This window comes from Sceloporus occidentalis, unplaced genomic scaffold (assembly GCF_023333645.1).
Source record: "Sceloporus occidentalis isolate IW3139 unplaced genomic scaffold, rSceOcc1.0.p SCAF_3, whole genome shotgun sequence".
In the NCBI taxonomy this organism is placed as follows: Eukaryota; Metazoa; Chordata; class Lepidosauria; order Squamata; family Phrynosomatidae; genus Sceloporus; species Sceloporus occidentalis.
In genome coordinates this window covers 28,318,973-28,334,470 of record NW_028316983.1, presented here as the reverse complement: position 1 = coordinate 28,334,470, position 15,498 = coordinate 28,318,973, and the positions used below count along the sequence as shown (strand labels likewise).

Genomic DNA, 15,498 nt, shown 5'->3' with positions numbered 1-15,498 from the left:
TGCTCCAGAGACTAGGACCCAGAACAATGGATGCAAGCTGAATGAAAAGAGATTCCACCTCAACATTAGGAGGACCTTCCTGACAGTAAGGGCTGTTCGACAGTGGAATGCACTCCCTTGGAGAGTGGTGGAGTCTCCTTCCTTGGAGGTCTTTAAGCAGATTTTGATTGAGAGTTCCTGCATGGCAGAATGGGGTTGGGCTGGATCATGGCCCTTGCAGTCTCTTCCAACTCTACAGTTCTATGATTCTATATATATAAATAAATTGTTAATATTAATTATTAATATTAGTAGTGTTTTTAGTTTTTATTTAGGAATGTGTTACATTTTTCTTGAATGGGCCAATGCTAGGGAATCCTGGGAATGTCTCAATACACACACACATATATATATTTCAGTTAATTTCATATGGTTTATTTACAATTTGGCCTCAAACTGGATTATTTCTGCAGTGTGTTTTTGGACCTCAGTCAGACAAAGCACTATTGAGCCTCGGATCATCTGGAAGCCCCTCTCTCCCTGCGGGAAGCCGCCTTAGAGTCTCAAAGCTGCTGCAAAGAAGATTCCCTTTTGGGAAAATAAAATGAAGCCAATTGCAGAGAGACCACAATTCCCAAGGGGCTTTGCGGGACCGGAGAGAAAGAGGGGGCGGGGCCTCAGGCGTGGGTCGAGCCTTTGGAGTTCACAGAGATGCCGCGTCCCTAGAGGGGGCGGCGCTAAGAGACTACAAGTCCCGGCATGCCGCGCGCCTCGCTCTAGCTGGCAGCTGCTGCTCCTCCTGAGAGGAGGCTGGTTCCTATTTTAAATCGAGCGATCAAAATGGCGGCGGCGAGCTGAGCGTGAAAGGAAGGGAGAAGAGAGGCGCGCTGGGTGAGTCCGGCGGAGGGCGAGGGGGAAAGGAGGGAAGGGGGCCAGGAGACCCGCTTCGTGTCCCCAAAGAGCCACCCCTTCGAGGGGAGCCAGCCTCAGGAGCCGCTTGCTGTCGTTATTAATGCTCTTTGCGGTTGTGGCTGCGCGCTTTCCAGCCGTATTCCCACTTTCAGGAAAACCCTCTGATGGGGTTTGTATTGCCATGTTTTCACCAGAGTTTGTGGGGTTTCCTTTTGGTGCCACTCTGAGGCTGAGAGAGTGTGACTTCGCCCAAGGTCATCCTTTCCATGGCTGAGCAGGAGGAGATACACACACACACACACACACACACACACACCGCCTTTTCGAAAGGGTCAAGGCGGTTTACAAAGTTACATAAACCAATATGCAATTTAATAATAATGATAATAATAATAAAATAAATGTTATTTATACTGCCTTTTCCAAAGGGTCAAGGCGGTTTACAAAGTTACATAAACCAATACATAATATACATACATGCTTTAGATGAAATACCTAAACAATAATCCTTCGTTACTCTGCGCCCACCGAAAACAAAAACAGAAAACAAACACTCATGGAAATAAATGTAATTTATTATATAAATAAATGTGTGTGTGTTTGTGTGTGTATTATAAATAAATATATTGGGACACAAAATGGGTTACAAATTTAAACAAATCACACACACACAATACAATACAATGCGGTTATGCTTTTTTGTTCCAGGAGGGGGCGCCTTCGGGTTGAGGGTTTGTGGTAGGAGTCGAACTCAGGGCAGGCTGCAAGGAGAAAGCATGAGGAGTCTTTCAAACACAAACAAACCAACACACACACTTTTCAGGTTTTGTGGAGGTGTGGAGGAAGAGGAAAGGGTTTAATCATGGCACCCCCCTTTTTATTATTAAATGGAGGGTGTCTTCTTTCCCCTTCATGTGTGTTTTTGGGGTAAGGGTCTTCTTTCCCATGGCAGGGTGACCCCTTGTCCTCACCTCAAAGGAGGACCGCCAGGCAAAATGGAGGACGTTCCAGGAAGAAAACGAGAGGACATTGTAAAATACAAGCTGTGGAAACACTCATGGGAATGAATGTAAAAGTGTGTGTGTATGTGTAGATGATGATGATGATGATATTTATTTCTACCCTGCCTCTCCAATAAGATCGAAGCGGCTTACAACAGTAAAATCCATACAGTACATAAATAATATTATATTATTTATATACTATAAACAAATATATGTGAAAATAATTTACATATAAATAAATGTAAATTCATGCAAAATTTACACTCACAGAAATAAATGTAATTCATTATATAAATATGTTTAAAACAATTTACATATAAACAAATGTAAATTTGTGCCGCTTAGTGGCGCTCAGAATGGAGGACGTTTTGAAATCCTCTCCTGGACAGAGGGTTGGATTGTAGGACATGTCCTGGAAAAGGAGGACCTCTGGTTGCCCTTCTGCCATGAAGCTCCTGGAAGGAATGGAGCGGGGGGGGGGGGAGCTGTTCTGAAAGGTTTGGGAGTTATCCATCTTGCTTTTATTTTCTCTGTATCAATTCCTGTGGATGTATGTATCTGGGTTGCAAAGGGGTGAGATGAGGGGCAAGAAGACATTGTGGGAGAGTGTGGTTTTGAATGTGTTGGACTATGACTCCGGAGACCAGGGTTCGATAATAAAATAATCATTTATTTCTACCCCACCTCCAACAAGATCGAGGTGGCTTACATCAATAAAACCCATACAGCACAATAAAATAAATCCCACTGTCTCCTTCCATAAACCAAATCAACGTAATAATTACAACATAACAGTAACTGTAATAAAATATGGCAAGTCACGCTCTCTCAGCCTCAGATGATAGTCATGGCGAACCCACTCCGAAGACACTTGCCAAGGAAACCCTACGTTAGGAGGTTTGCCTTAGGATCGCCATAAGTCAAAAAGGGACTTGGAGGCACACAACACAAAGGAGGACAAAGTTCTGGCAAATGGAGGACATTCAAGGAAAAATGGGGGCACGTGTCAGAATAAAAGCCAAAAACACTTACGGTAATATAAATGAGAATTCATGCTGCTTATTTATGCCCAAAATGCAGGACATTTTGGAATTCCTCCTGGACAGAAGGTTAAAATATAGGACATGTCCTGGAAAAGGAGAACATCTGGTTACCTTGCTGCTGCTTCATCTCAGAGTCTGGCTACATTTATTCATCACTTGCCCAAATTACTTATTGGGGGAGTATTTGGATCCAGACTCACAAACACAGAGGAGCCTTGGGTCTGGTGCAGGGTGATCAGATGTCCTCACCACAAAGGAGGACAAGACACAGCCAATTGGAGGACTTTCAAGAAAAATGGAGGACATTACCAACCTCCCCTGATTTTCTTTTTGCCCTCCTCTTGGATAACTTTTCCAGGGCTGGGGAGGAGGATGCCTGGCTTCATCTCTGTCCGCCTCCTTGTGTTTTCTGCTTCTGCCTTGGCGAGAGCCTGGGGACTAGGTTTGGTAGTGAGCTTGTTAACAGGGTAACAACTGGTAAGCCTATGGGGTGGGGACGATGGGTGTTAGGAAGAAGCCTTGGGGAGCTCAGGGGGCTGGCTGCAAGCAACTTCACAAACCCAACCCACCTTGGATTTATTCATTTATTTCAGGTTTCAAGTGTGTGTGTGTGTTTGTGGCTGCCTCCACGCTGCAGAAATAATCTGGTTTGACACCACTTTAACTGCCCATGGCTCAATGCCATGGAGTTCTGGCAATTGTAGTTGGTTGTGGCACCAGAGCTTTTGTGTAAATACTGTCTGAAAACGAATGAAAGAAGGAGTCTTCAGTACAGAGATATATAGCAAATTTTGTTATCTTGAGTGTTTGACTCCCTTAAATAATCGGGTTTGCCACCACTTCAGCTGCTGTGGCTCAGTGAGTGCTATGGAATTCTGGGAATTGTAGTTCCCATAACCAATTCCCAGAATTCCATAGCATTGAGCCATGGCAGTTAAAGTGGCATCAAACTGGATTATTTCTGCAGTGCAGAAGCAGCAAAGTTTTGCTTTGCTTCTTTTGCTGGCTGCGGTTCAAGTGTGTCTCTTTGTCTTGCCAAGTTTCTCAGGAAAAAAATGTTTGTTTTCAGTCTTGTTTTTGTCTTTAATTTAAGCTAAGCTGCGATATTTTAATAGAAACAGTGTGTGTGTGTGTGTGTGTGTGGTGTGTGTGCCTTCAAGTCGTTTCTGACTTACTGCAACCTGAAACCTATCATGGGTTTTTTTGGCAAGATTTGTTCACAGGAGGTTTGCCTTTGCCTTCCCAAGAGGCTGAGAATGTGTGTCTTGCCCATGGCTAAGTGAGGATTCAAACCCTGGTGTCCAGAGTCCAACACTTAAACCACTATACCACACTGCTAAGCTGTGATATTTTAATAGAAACAGTATGCCAAAAAGCAATTGTTTCTCTGTATAAATGCTTTCTGAAAATGAGTGGAGGAAGGTATCTTGAATACAGAGGTATAGCAAATATTGTTATCTTGAGTGCTTGTCACATCAATGTGGGTTTGTTATAATAATAACTATCGCTGTTATTAAAAAAGAGCCATGCCTGGTCTGTGCTGCATAGGTATTTTCCTCACTTAACATGATGTAGACAAGGTCTGTGGTTTGTCTGAGTACTTTAAATGGCAAAACCTCATTGAAATATGGTAATGGCTGTTAGATCTTGGAAGGCGTATCTTTTTGAAGTGCTTGATAATAGGACTTGGAATAGTGAATGCCAAACAGATAGATGTGGGCTGCAGTCACCTGAAAAATACATTTTAGTGTTGTTTCTCTGCAAATGGTCATGACAGATTACCTTTTCTGTTTTATACAAAGAAGAATGTTTATGTTAATAACTGTAGCTAATAAGGGCAGTGGAAGAGAGGACTTAATGCTGTAGATTAAGGAGCCATGGTTTTCAATACAGAAAATGTTCAGTAACTGGTGCAAGAAGAACTGGTGCTAAATTTCCTATGTATAGACAGTCTTGGTGTACAAGTTTTAAATATTTAACCTCTACTTAATTGATAAAATTTAAGTAAAGCTTGTATTGTATATGTTTAACTTGGAAGTTATACAGTAATTGCATGTTGATTTGTGTTGTGTGTCGTTTGTAAGACACATAGTGATAACTGAACCAAAATGCAGACCAGAAGAGGAAAGCCTGGACACAATAGAATAAAAAGCAGTATTCTTATACTGTACAGACTGTAGCAACTTAGATCATGTATAAAAATGTGTGTGTGTGGGGGGAATCTCACTTAGCATTATGTAGGTTTAGAGGTGAGGAAAACACTAAGATAATTGATAAAAAGAAGACATTGTATGTAACATGAACTCTGTTACTGTGTCTAAAATGATATCGGACACTAGTCTGACACTGGAGGTTGCTTCTGGTCTTGCATATAAATGAGCAATATGAGCATTAATCGAAGATCTTATTTTTTTCATTGTCTTCACAATGCTGGTTCAGACATGCTGTTACGATTGCTCAAGATACAAAAAGAAAATATTATTCTTCGCATGTCAAGCATTTAATTTCAGTATGTGAGGTTTAAGCTATAGTACGTTTTTCTTTTGTGATGGAAGGAATGCTTAAAAAATGACAGTTAGCTATGAACCTTAGCCTCTCAAATGGAGATATTTATGCATTTGGGGGATGCTCAATTAGAATTAAAAACCCAGCTAAAATGGGTGTGTGTGCAAAATGGCTTTTAAAAATTGCACCAAGGAAAAACGAAGAACTGTACATTTTATGGTCTGAAATATCAAAGATTTTCCAATCATTTGGAAATACTATAGTTTATTCTTTTAATATAGTAAAAATAAAATAACAGTACCCTCTACAAACAAAAAAGACATATAATTAAATGCATTTAAATCTGTAAGAGGCACACAAGGAAAAGGAACAGCTAATACTATTTGACAATATTAATTTGCCCTTTTCTCAACATATTTAGCCAGGGCTACATTCCTCTATGCATTCCTCTATGCACAGTGTATTGGGACTTCTGATTAAACATGAGTTGGATTGGCTGTAGGGGTATCACGTTCTAAGTCAGTGGTTACCAGCCTAAAACAATGAACTGCAACTCCCACTTGGAAGTTACAGATTGAAGCTGCTGGGTTGAATAGAGAACAGTTTTGAGAAAAGATGCTCAGCAGCTGTTTAAAATCTTGTGATTTGGGAACTTTCTCTGTGTTAGTAAGGCCACCACGTGGTGCTCAGCTGGGCAGTCTAATTTGCTTCAAGTTCATTTCAGGAGGGATGTTTCTCAGCAAGTCTAAGATCTTTTATTTGCCTGTCATAGATCTGGAAGCTGGGACAGGCAACTGAATGTCTTCTTGATATATAGCATGTTAACGTAGATGGTATGAACTAACATGGTATACTGGTTTGGGTATTACATTAGGTTTCTGAAGACTAGGGTTCAAATCGTTGCTCCAACTATAGAAACCCACTGCATGACCTCGAGCAAATCACTCTCTTTCAGCCTCTGAGGAAGGCGAACACCCTCTGAACAAATCTTGCTGAGAAAGCCCTCCCATGATAGGTTTGCTTTAGAGTTGTAATAAGTTTGAAACAATTTGAAAGCACCCAACAACAATGCAGATGTTAAGAGAAGTAGGTTTGCGTTACTCATTTTAAAATGACTGGTCCCTATATTCAACTGGGGCATCAGTTGAATATAGGGACCAATCATGTCCATCCTAGTTCTTCATTGAACCTGTTTGATACTGTATATTAGTAAGGAGTTGGTGGTTATTATTTGCAGTGTTCATGCAACATTTTGGCTTAATCTGAGAACTAAGTAATAAAGGCTTGCATGGGTCCAAAACACACTACAGAAACAATCCAGTTTGAGACTGCTTTGACTGCCTTGGCTCAGTGCTAGGGTATTCTGGGAATTGTAGTTTATTGTGGCACCAGAGCTCTTTGACAGAGAAGGCTAAATGTCTCACAGAATTACAGTTCCCAGAATCCCCTAGCATTTTGCAAGGGCAGTTAAAAGTTTCTCAAACTGGATTATTTCTGTAGTGTGTTTTGGGCCTTAGTTGCAGAAACTAATTGGGTAGTGCTTCATCTTACAGTTATGTATAATGTACCACATAATCTTAGGCATGTTTACTTGCAAGTAAGTCCTGCTACGTATGAGCCCTGGTGGCTCATTGGTTAAATGCCTGTATAGCAGCCACTCGCTCACAAACCATAAGGTGCAAGTTCAATACCAGCCAAGGGCTCAGGCTTGACTCAGGCTTGCATCCTTCTGAGGTCGTTAAAATGAGTACCCAGCTTGTTGAGGGCAATTAGTTTACAGTTGTAAACTGCTTAGAGACAGCTTAGGCGATATGAAGCAGTACTGTATATCAGTGAAGCTGCTGTTGTTATTGCTGTGTTCAGTGGGATCTACGGGTTTCAGTCAAGTTTCACTTTATATTTTGTTTAAACTTGAAAACACAGGGGAACTAGAAATTATCTTAAAACAAAATTATTACTGGTCATTTATAATCACACTACTAGCTGTATTGGTAAAAGGAGATGCTCCTACACTGTCTGTTGTATAGACTTAAATTTGTTCTGTTTTGCTGAAAGTTGTAAATTGATTTGTCTTGAAGCTATCCCCTTTGACTATGAACAACACTGAAAAGACCCATAAGTGGTATTTCTTGAAGCAGATGGTTGGAAGTGGCGATGCCATTAATCTTATATAAGTGGATATGGATTCACTTGATAATATTAATAATTTTCAACTCGGACTTCATGGGAGGTAAATATTATTACAGACAAGCATTAATAGATGTAAGCAGGATTGCTGCTTTCAAATTCTGAAATCAAGTAACTTGCCATTTCTTTTTACAGCACTTCTGTTTTATATTGAAAGCTTTGGAATTCCAGCTAGAACTTTAAAGAAAACTGAATCATTCTTGTACAATAACATCCAAATTCCACAAAATAGTGATATCTTTATTGGGCTAGCCAAAATGGACAAAATACACGATGCAAGCTTTTGAAGCTCTAGTTTTGTGGATTTTGGATGTTATTGTACTTTGGTATATGGCTAACTTTGAATATATTTCCTGAATGTGAAGATAGCATGTTTTTGCTGCAACAGGGGAATCCTAAGGAGGGGGCCAATGGACTGGGACTTTACTTTTTGAGATTTCTACCTCCAACAAGGATAAAACTTCTTTTTAAATGAGGACTATATCTGGCATGTTCTACTGAAACAGCACCTATTTTTTTCCTTATGCAAAAGCATGGAGGCTTCTCTTGATCCAGTGTTTTCTGCCTAACAAAGGGGGTTGTGATCTCAAAAGGGACAAAGACATACTGGATCTCAGAGGAAGTACCGTTTTGTATTGGTAAGGGGATTTAAATTTTATCCCTAGTCTTTGGAATGCTTTGTTCCCAGAACAACATGGCCAAAAAGAGGAAGAGTCTGCCTGCATAGATAACCCTCTGCACCATCTCAGCTCAGAAAAATACCAACAGTCTCTTGACAAAATGCAGGCTTGTGCCTAACATTGTCGTATTTTTTTCTCCTCTATGATGTTTAACCCCTTTGCCTGATGAAGAAGCCAGTAGAGCTTTGAAAGCTTGCATCATGTGTTTTATGCATTGTAGTTGGTCCGATAAAGGTATTGGTGTTTGGTGGATTTGGGGTGTTATTGTATTTTGCTATATGGTCAACATGGGTACCCCTGAATAAGTTTCCTTAATCAATCCTGGTTTAAGAAAGCAATAAAAATGATGAGAACGTTTTGCTAAAACTTAAGTAAACATCTCAAATTATGTGACTCCTGGGGGCACTCAATCTACATTTCTGAATATCTATATCATTTCAAAAGGAAACAAAATGATTGCTTTAATACTGAGTCTATTTTCCCACTGGGCTGCCTTATGTGGGAGATTTACCCATAATTAAAAATAAAGCTTATTGAGTATACAAATAAAGTAGCATCCTTTAGTATAGTGATCAAATCCAACACTGATGCATGGAGCATCTCAAAAGTAGAAGTGCTCAGAGAAGGTTTGTTGTGGCGTGGAGTGATTTTTATCAATTTAGATGGGGAAATTAGCTGCAACTAATGTTGGACAAGAACAACATTTTAATGTGTACTGTAATGTGTTGTGTATGAAGGTGCCCTTAACTGTTTTTAGGCTTTTAATTGACTTGGATGATGGAACAGAGGACATACTTATCAAATTTGCAGATGACACCAAATTAGGAGGGGCAGCTAATACCCCAGAGAACAGAATCAGAATTCAAAGTAACCTGAACAGATTTGAGAGCTGGGCCAAAGCTAATAAAACAAATTTCAACAGGGAGAAATATAAGGTACTATGCTTAGGCAGAAAAAAATGAAATGCACCGATATAGAATGGGTGACACCTACAGTAGCTTGACAACAGTACATGTATGTGAAAGGGATCAGGGGTTTCAGTAGGTCATAAGCTGAACATGAGTCAGCAGTGTGAATGTGGCAACTAGAAAAGCCAGTGCAATTCTAGACTGCATCAACAAGAGTGCAGTGTCTAGATCAAGGGAAGTAATAGTACCACACTGTTCTGCTATGATCAGGCCTCACCTGGAATACTGTGTCCATTTTTGGGCACTACTGTTCAAGAAGGATATTGGCAAGTTGGAGTGTGTCCAAATGTAGGCATCCAAAATGATAAAAAGTCTGTAAACTATGCCTTATGAGGAGCAGCTTAAGGAGCTGGACATGTTTAGCCTGGGGAAGAGAAGGTTAAGAAGTGACATGAAAACCATGTTTAAATATTTGAAAGGGTGTCAGATTAGGACATGGAACAATGGATCCAAACTACAGGAAAAGAGATTCCACCTCAACATTAGGAAGACCTTTCTGACAGTAAGAGCTGTTTGACAGTGGCCACAGAGTGTCGTGGAGTTTTTTTTGGAGGGTATTGAACAGTGCTTGGATGGCCATCTGACAGGAGTGCTTTGACTGTATTCCTGCATGGCCGAGGGTTGGGCTGGATGGGGTTTGTGATCTCTTCCAACTCTGTGATTTTCTTTTTCATTCTCTCAATTGGAGAGACTGTTCTGAAAATTTCGCTGGCAATTGGTCTGCTTCTAAGCCCAAATCAAGGTTCTGTTTTAGGCATTTGAAGTCCCGCCTAGTTTAGATTTTAGATACAGTAATAAGGATTGGGTAAATTTTGGAAGGCTTTACTGAAACAATTGTTGCCACCCCCATACCCCCATGGGGTAAAAGACCTTAAAGTCACTAGATCATGTCTGATCTTGGAAGCTAAGTAGAGTAAACTCTGGTTAGGATGTGGATTGAAGACTGTCAATTAATTCCAGTTGCAGTAGGCTATATTTCAGAGGAAGGGACTAGCAAAACCATTTCTGAGTATTCCTTGCCTAAGAAATCCCTATGAAGTTCATAGGGCTGCTGTGAATTGACAGTCCACTTGAAGGCATATACGAGGGGGTATTGTAAAGTTTTAATTTATCACCTTTAAAAAATTTGACAGAAAGTTTGTTTTGATTTGTAGTTGTTAACCTTTCTCTACATAGTCACAATCCAGATTTAGACATTTCCCCCCCAGCGTTTCTTGACCCTCCGAATACCATTATTGTAGAAGTCTGCAGATTGTACCTTAAACCATTCTTCCACTTCATGAATGACATCATTTGTGTTGTCAAGTCAGCAATCCCGCAACAGATTTTCATTTCTGGGAACAAGAAAAAGTCACTTGGTACAAGGTTGGGAGAATAAGATGGATGCTGCAAAATCTCAAAGCCAAATGCCCTTGCTTTATTAACTGCAACGTGAGATGAGTGAGTTAGTACATTTGTCAGTTAGGAGATGCACCAAGTTTCTTTTTCAGAGCATCTTGTAATTTGTCTAAAAGAATGCTCTAGTATGTGCCAGTGATGGTTTGTCCCTTTGCAAGGTAATCTGCGAGAATGACTCCATGGCAGTCCCAAAAAACTGAGAGCATGACCTTCCCTGCTGACTTTTGCACCTTTGCTTTTTTGGGGGGAGGGGAATGAGCATGCTTCCACTCCATGCTCATGGTTTGGGATCATACTAATAGATCCAAGATTCATCCATGGTTACCAGATGACCAAAAAATTCTTCTTCATCCTGTTCCAACAGCATGAACATCTGTCTGGAAGGGTCAAACCATGTTTATTTCTGGAAAGGAGTTAGCAAACATGCAACCTAGTGTGCAGACATCTTAGACGAGTGCAGTTCCTCATGAATAGTTTTCCACACACTACTATAACTGAGACCAGTTTCATTCATGATCATTTGGATGGTTGCTTGTCTGTCTTCCAGGATTAAACACTCTACTTTCCTCACTGTGGCTGCAATGTCTGTAAGTGATGGTCTTCCAAGTTTTGGCTATCTGTGAGGGACATGTGACCAGTTTGGAAATTCCTTTTCCACCTCACAATAGTGTCATAAGATGGGCAATCATTTCCATAAGCTATCATCATCTGATCATAAATTTGGCGGGGCATTATTACCCTTCAAATACAGGAAATTTATCATGCTGTGAGGCTCAGTCTTCTCCATCTTACACTTTAGTCACAACCTGTAACAAAAATAAATGACACAATGAGCTGATTTTCTCAGCATCATGTACTTAGGGATCAATGATGACACTGACAAAATTTCATCAATATACCATAATAACTTCCAGGGGATAGTTATTACTTATGATATCCCCTTGGATAAAGAATAGTTCTGAGCCTTCAAGCTAGTTTCTGGCATCCCCATTGTAGGGGTTTCTTAACAGAATTTATTCAAAGGAGCTTGATCATTGCCTTCCTCTGAATATAGGCTATAGTACCTGGTATCCCCTGGCAGTCTCCCTTCCAAGCATTAACCAGGTCATTCCCTGCCTAACTTCTGAAATCTGACACAATTTGGAATATTTAGGCATATTTCTGACCTAATATTTTGTCATCAGTGTAGCATGAGATCAGTGTGAATCTACTTTTGTTTTTAGCAGCAAGGTTGGAACCATAGGGACAAGTAAAAAGCATGTCAGACCCTTTCTAGGAGCTCCAATTTGGGAGGGGAGGAAAGAAGGTCATATAAATGTAAGCTTGGAAGAGGATATAATCAGAGGCATGTTGGCTTGCCCCTACCTGTGGCTCTAAATCATATCATAATTGAAAGCATATGTCCTAGCCAAAGCCAGAGGGATGAACAAGACTGTCATATGGCTGCTGTTCCCCAAACAAGTGCACATGATATTAACCCATATGTGTTTTAGGTATTGGGGGACAAATAAAACTGTGGTTTAATCCTCTTAACTTTCTTATTAATAGCCCCCCCACCATGCACCTATCTTAAGTGGTTGAGAGCAACCTTGAATCCTGTGCAAGATAAAAAATAAATTAATAAAAAAATGCTCTTCCCCAACTTTAAAGCTTTTTTTAAAAAGTGGTATTGTCGTGCACATGTGTTTATAAGCACATACAGTGCTCCCTCCAGATTTGCGGGGGATATGTTCCTGCCTCCCCTCTGAATCTGAAATTTCACACATATTCAAGTCTTCTGGGAAAACAAGTTCCCATGCAGCTGGCATGGATTACAGGCTCTCGCGGCCTTGGTGCTGGGGGGAAGGAGGGGAGGGGAGGAAGAACTTGCAATTTGTGAATGGTCAAAAACGTGAATGGCAAGTCTGTGAATATTGAGGGACGAGTGTATTTCTGAAATTTCTATGATTAATATTCCAACAGTTATCCCCAAACTGACTAATAATACAGTCAGCCCCTCCCTTACCCGGGGGATCCGTTCCGCCTCTCCCCCCTTAAGGGGAAAAGTGCATATGCTCACACCCCATTGAAAACAATGGGGTGCATACATGTGGTGCCCACGCCATTCATTTAATTGTAGTGCAGCTTCAGCGTAAGCTGAAAACCACGTAAGGGAAGCCCACGTACACCGTGGGCTGACTGTATTATGAAGTGGAACCCATCTCTCAGGCATATCATAATCATCTGTAAATACAGACATATGGATCCTAGAGACAGATAAATTGCTTTTAACCTTTGATTTCTTCAGAATTACTATTCATTCTAACATTGCTTCAAATGACAGTACCAAAACAGCAGCCAAAGAGAGTTTATATATCCTAGAGTTTTATTAAAAGCCCAGCTTTCTGTAAGCAATAAAAAACCACAAGCCTTATCATAAATGGACTAACAGAAATGCAAACATTTAAACCATGCTTCTTCAATATAGTGCCCTTCTGATGTCATTGTGTTAGAGCTGCCACCTTACAGATGATTTGCCATGCTGGCAGTGGCTGCTTGAAGTTATAGTCCAAGACATATGAAATGTGCTATGTGAGGAAAATTGATTTAAATTTAAGACGATAAAAAACTAAGGATAAAGAATTTAGGAACTGAGGGAGCAATCTACAACACTGTTTATATATAGATGCGTTGGAATGAATAGGACTACCATAAAAATGATTGTTCAGCTATTTAACTTTTAAGGAGTGCACTGGGCAGGTGATCCAGTAGGTATGAGTTTACAAATGAAGATTCGAAGAACCACAGTTACAGTTAAACAAACCTCTTTGTAACAAGACATGTTATTCAAGACATGTTGCCCATGCTGTCTTAGGTACTCAACCCAAATTGCTGTGTTTCATCCGTAGGTTGAAACAGGGTCTTTTCTGTTATGGCTCTGAAGCAAGGGGATTTCTGAAGTGATGGGATATATTCATTTAGTGTTTAGGAAAACTGTAAAGTCCACTCTTCAGAAATGTGAAGAAAAGAAAGAAGCCTAACAATAGTCTAACAGAGGAGGACAGGAAAAACCCTTACTTGCTAAATGGGAAGTTTTTCCGAACAAGAAGGCATAGTTAACTGCATGGATTTTTCTAGAGTCTAAAAAGAGAAACATTTAAATTTTACTTAAGTCTTGTTGTTTATGTACTTGCTTATTAGGAGTCTGTTGTAATTATTCCTACTAAGTGACCAGTTCAATATTCATTCTGAACTGTCTTTGCTTTATTAGGGCATTTGCATTAGAGCATGTTCTTTGCTCAGTTGCCAAGCAAACATACACGGCAGATATAGGTAAATATATCTATCGATCATGGGTTCTTCCTCTCAAGTCATGGATGGGCATGGTAATTTATGAGCATGCTTATGCTTAATGTTCTTTTAGCAGTGTCCAGATCCTGCTAAAACTGCAATCTCTACTTTTCTGTACAGAAAGGTCTAATAATTAACTGTTTACATTTGTGATAGTATCACTTTAGGATGTCTTGGTGAGGGTATTGGATTCCCACAGTAAATATGAATGAATCCTAACCCTACTTGTGGATAGATGAGTGAATCTGTTTAAGCAAAATTGTTTAGGTTTCCCATTTTATAGATGGATTTTGTCTAGTATTTAGGGTTTGTGAATTGGGAAGAATTTATACCATGTGATTTGAATGCTGTTTATTGCCCATCCATCAATAAGTTATATGCCGACCATGGATACCCATGATATGCTTTGTTTGAATCAGCCTTTAGTAGTCTGTTATCAGAAGGATGGGGATTAGACTTCAGTGGCTTGGGAGGTCATTTGTTGGGGCAGGAGGAGCTTGAGCTTGGACTAATAGATTTGTTTCTAGACTCATAATGTTACCGAAAAGGGGGAGGGAAGTACCATGGGTAACTGCCATATGTCTTCAGATGAACCTGTTAGATTACCAGCTGTTGATTATTTTGGCTTTATGGAGACTTCATGTTCAAGTGCAGTATGTTACTGAATATAGTTGGCCCTCTGTATCCATGGGTGCTGCACCCACAGATTCAACCAACCATGGCTTGAAAATACAGCCCAATCCCTCCCTGTATTCGTAGAATTGATCACTGCAGTTTCACTTACCCGTGTCTTGAAAAAACAAGGTCTCTCTAGGCATGTGAAGGTTCTCTTGCGTCAACTTCTGCTGTTCACTGTTAACCACGGTTTCTGCATATCTGCAGTAACCATCAAAATGAATCTCCCACAGATATAGGGGTTGGACTGTATTTAAAAAACAAACAAACCTTTGAGTTGTTCAACAGTTTATGTAAGGAATGTCATTTTACTGCACCATTGTATGTACTGTAATGGGCCTTAAGCATCCACACATTATGGTATCCATGGGGAGTCCTGGAACCAGACCCCAGCAGATACCAAGGGCTCACTTTATTAATGGCTAAGGAGATACAGCAGAAGGGTTATAGCAGATAACTAGACTTTTGGTTGGGTGCTGAGAAACAAAATGTTAGGTATGGGAAACTTCAGTTTGAATCATTTGGGTTCATCGTATATCTAATGTAGCTTTTATTTTGAAGTATGTCTGTTTGCATCGGTTCTTATTTCCAGGTAAATGTGCATAGGATTTCAGCTGAGTGTTCTTTATTTGGGTCCCTCATGTATCTATTGTTTCAAAGAGAGGAACTGTTTCAAAATAGCATAATAAAATGTTGTGGAGTTATTTGTTTAATTCTCAGCAATTCTCGTTCAGTTGTAGTCTTTAAAAGGCTACTCTGATTAACAGCTTAAAATAGATTTACTATATTAGGCAATGTAGCTGTGTGGAAGAGCAAG

General features: G+C 40.1%; 1 protein-coding gene across 5 annotated transcripts in view; it reads left to right on the top strand.

Moving 5' to 3' along the window:
- The first annotated feature begins 784 nt into the window (after positions 1-784).
- NCOA3 (nuclear receptor coactivator 3) overlaps positions 785-15,498 on the top strand; it is a 186,067-nt gene continuing 171,353 nt past the window's right edge. For all 5 annotated transcript variants that reach the window (XM_089513877.1, XM_089513879.1, XM_089513880.1 and 2 more), the window contains exon 1: positions 785-870. The gene's annotated coding sequence lies outside the window, so the exon portion shown is untranslated. The remainder of the gene's footprint in view (positions 871-15,498) is intronic.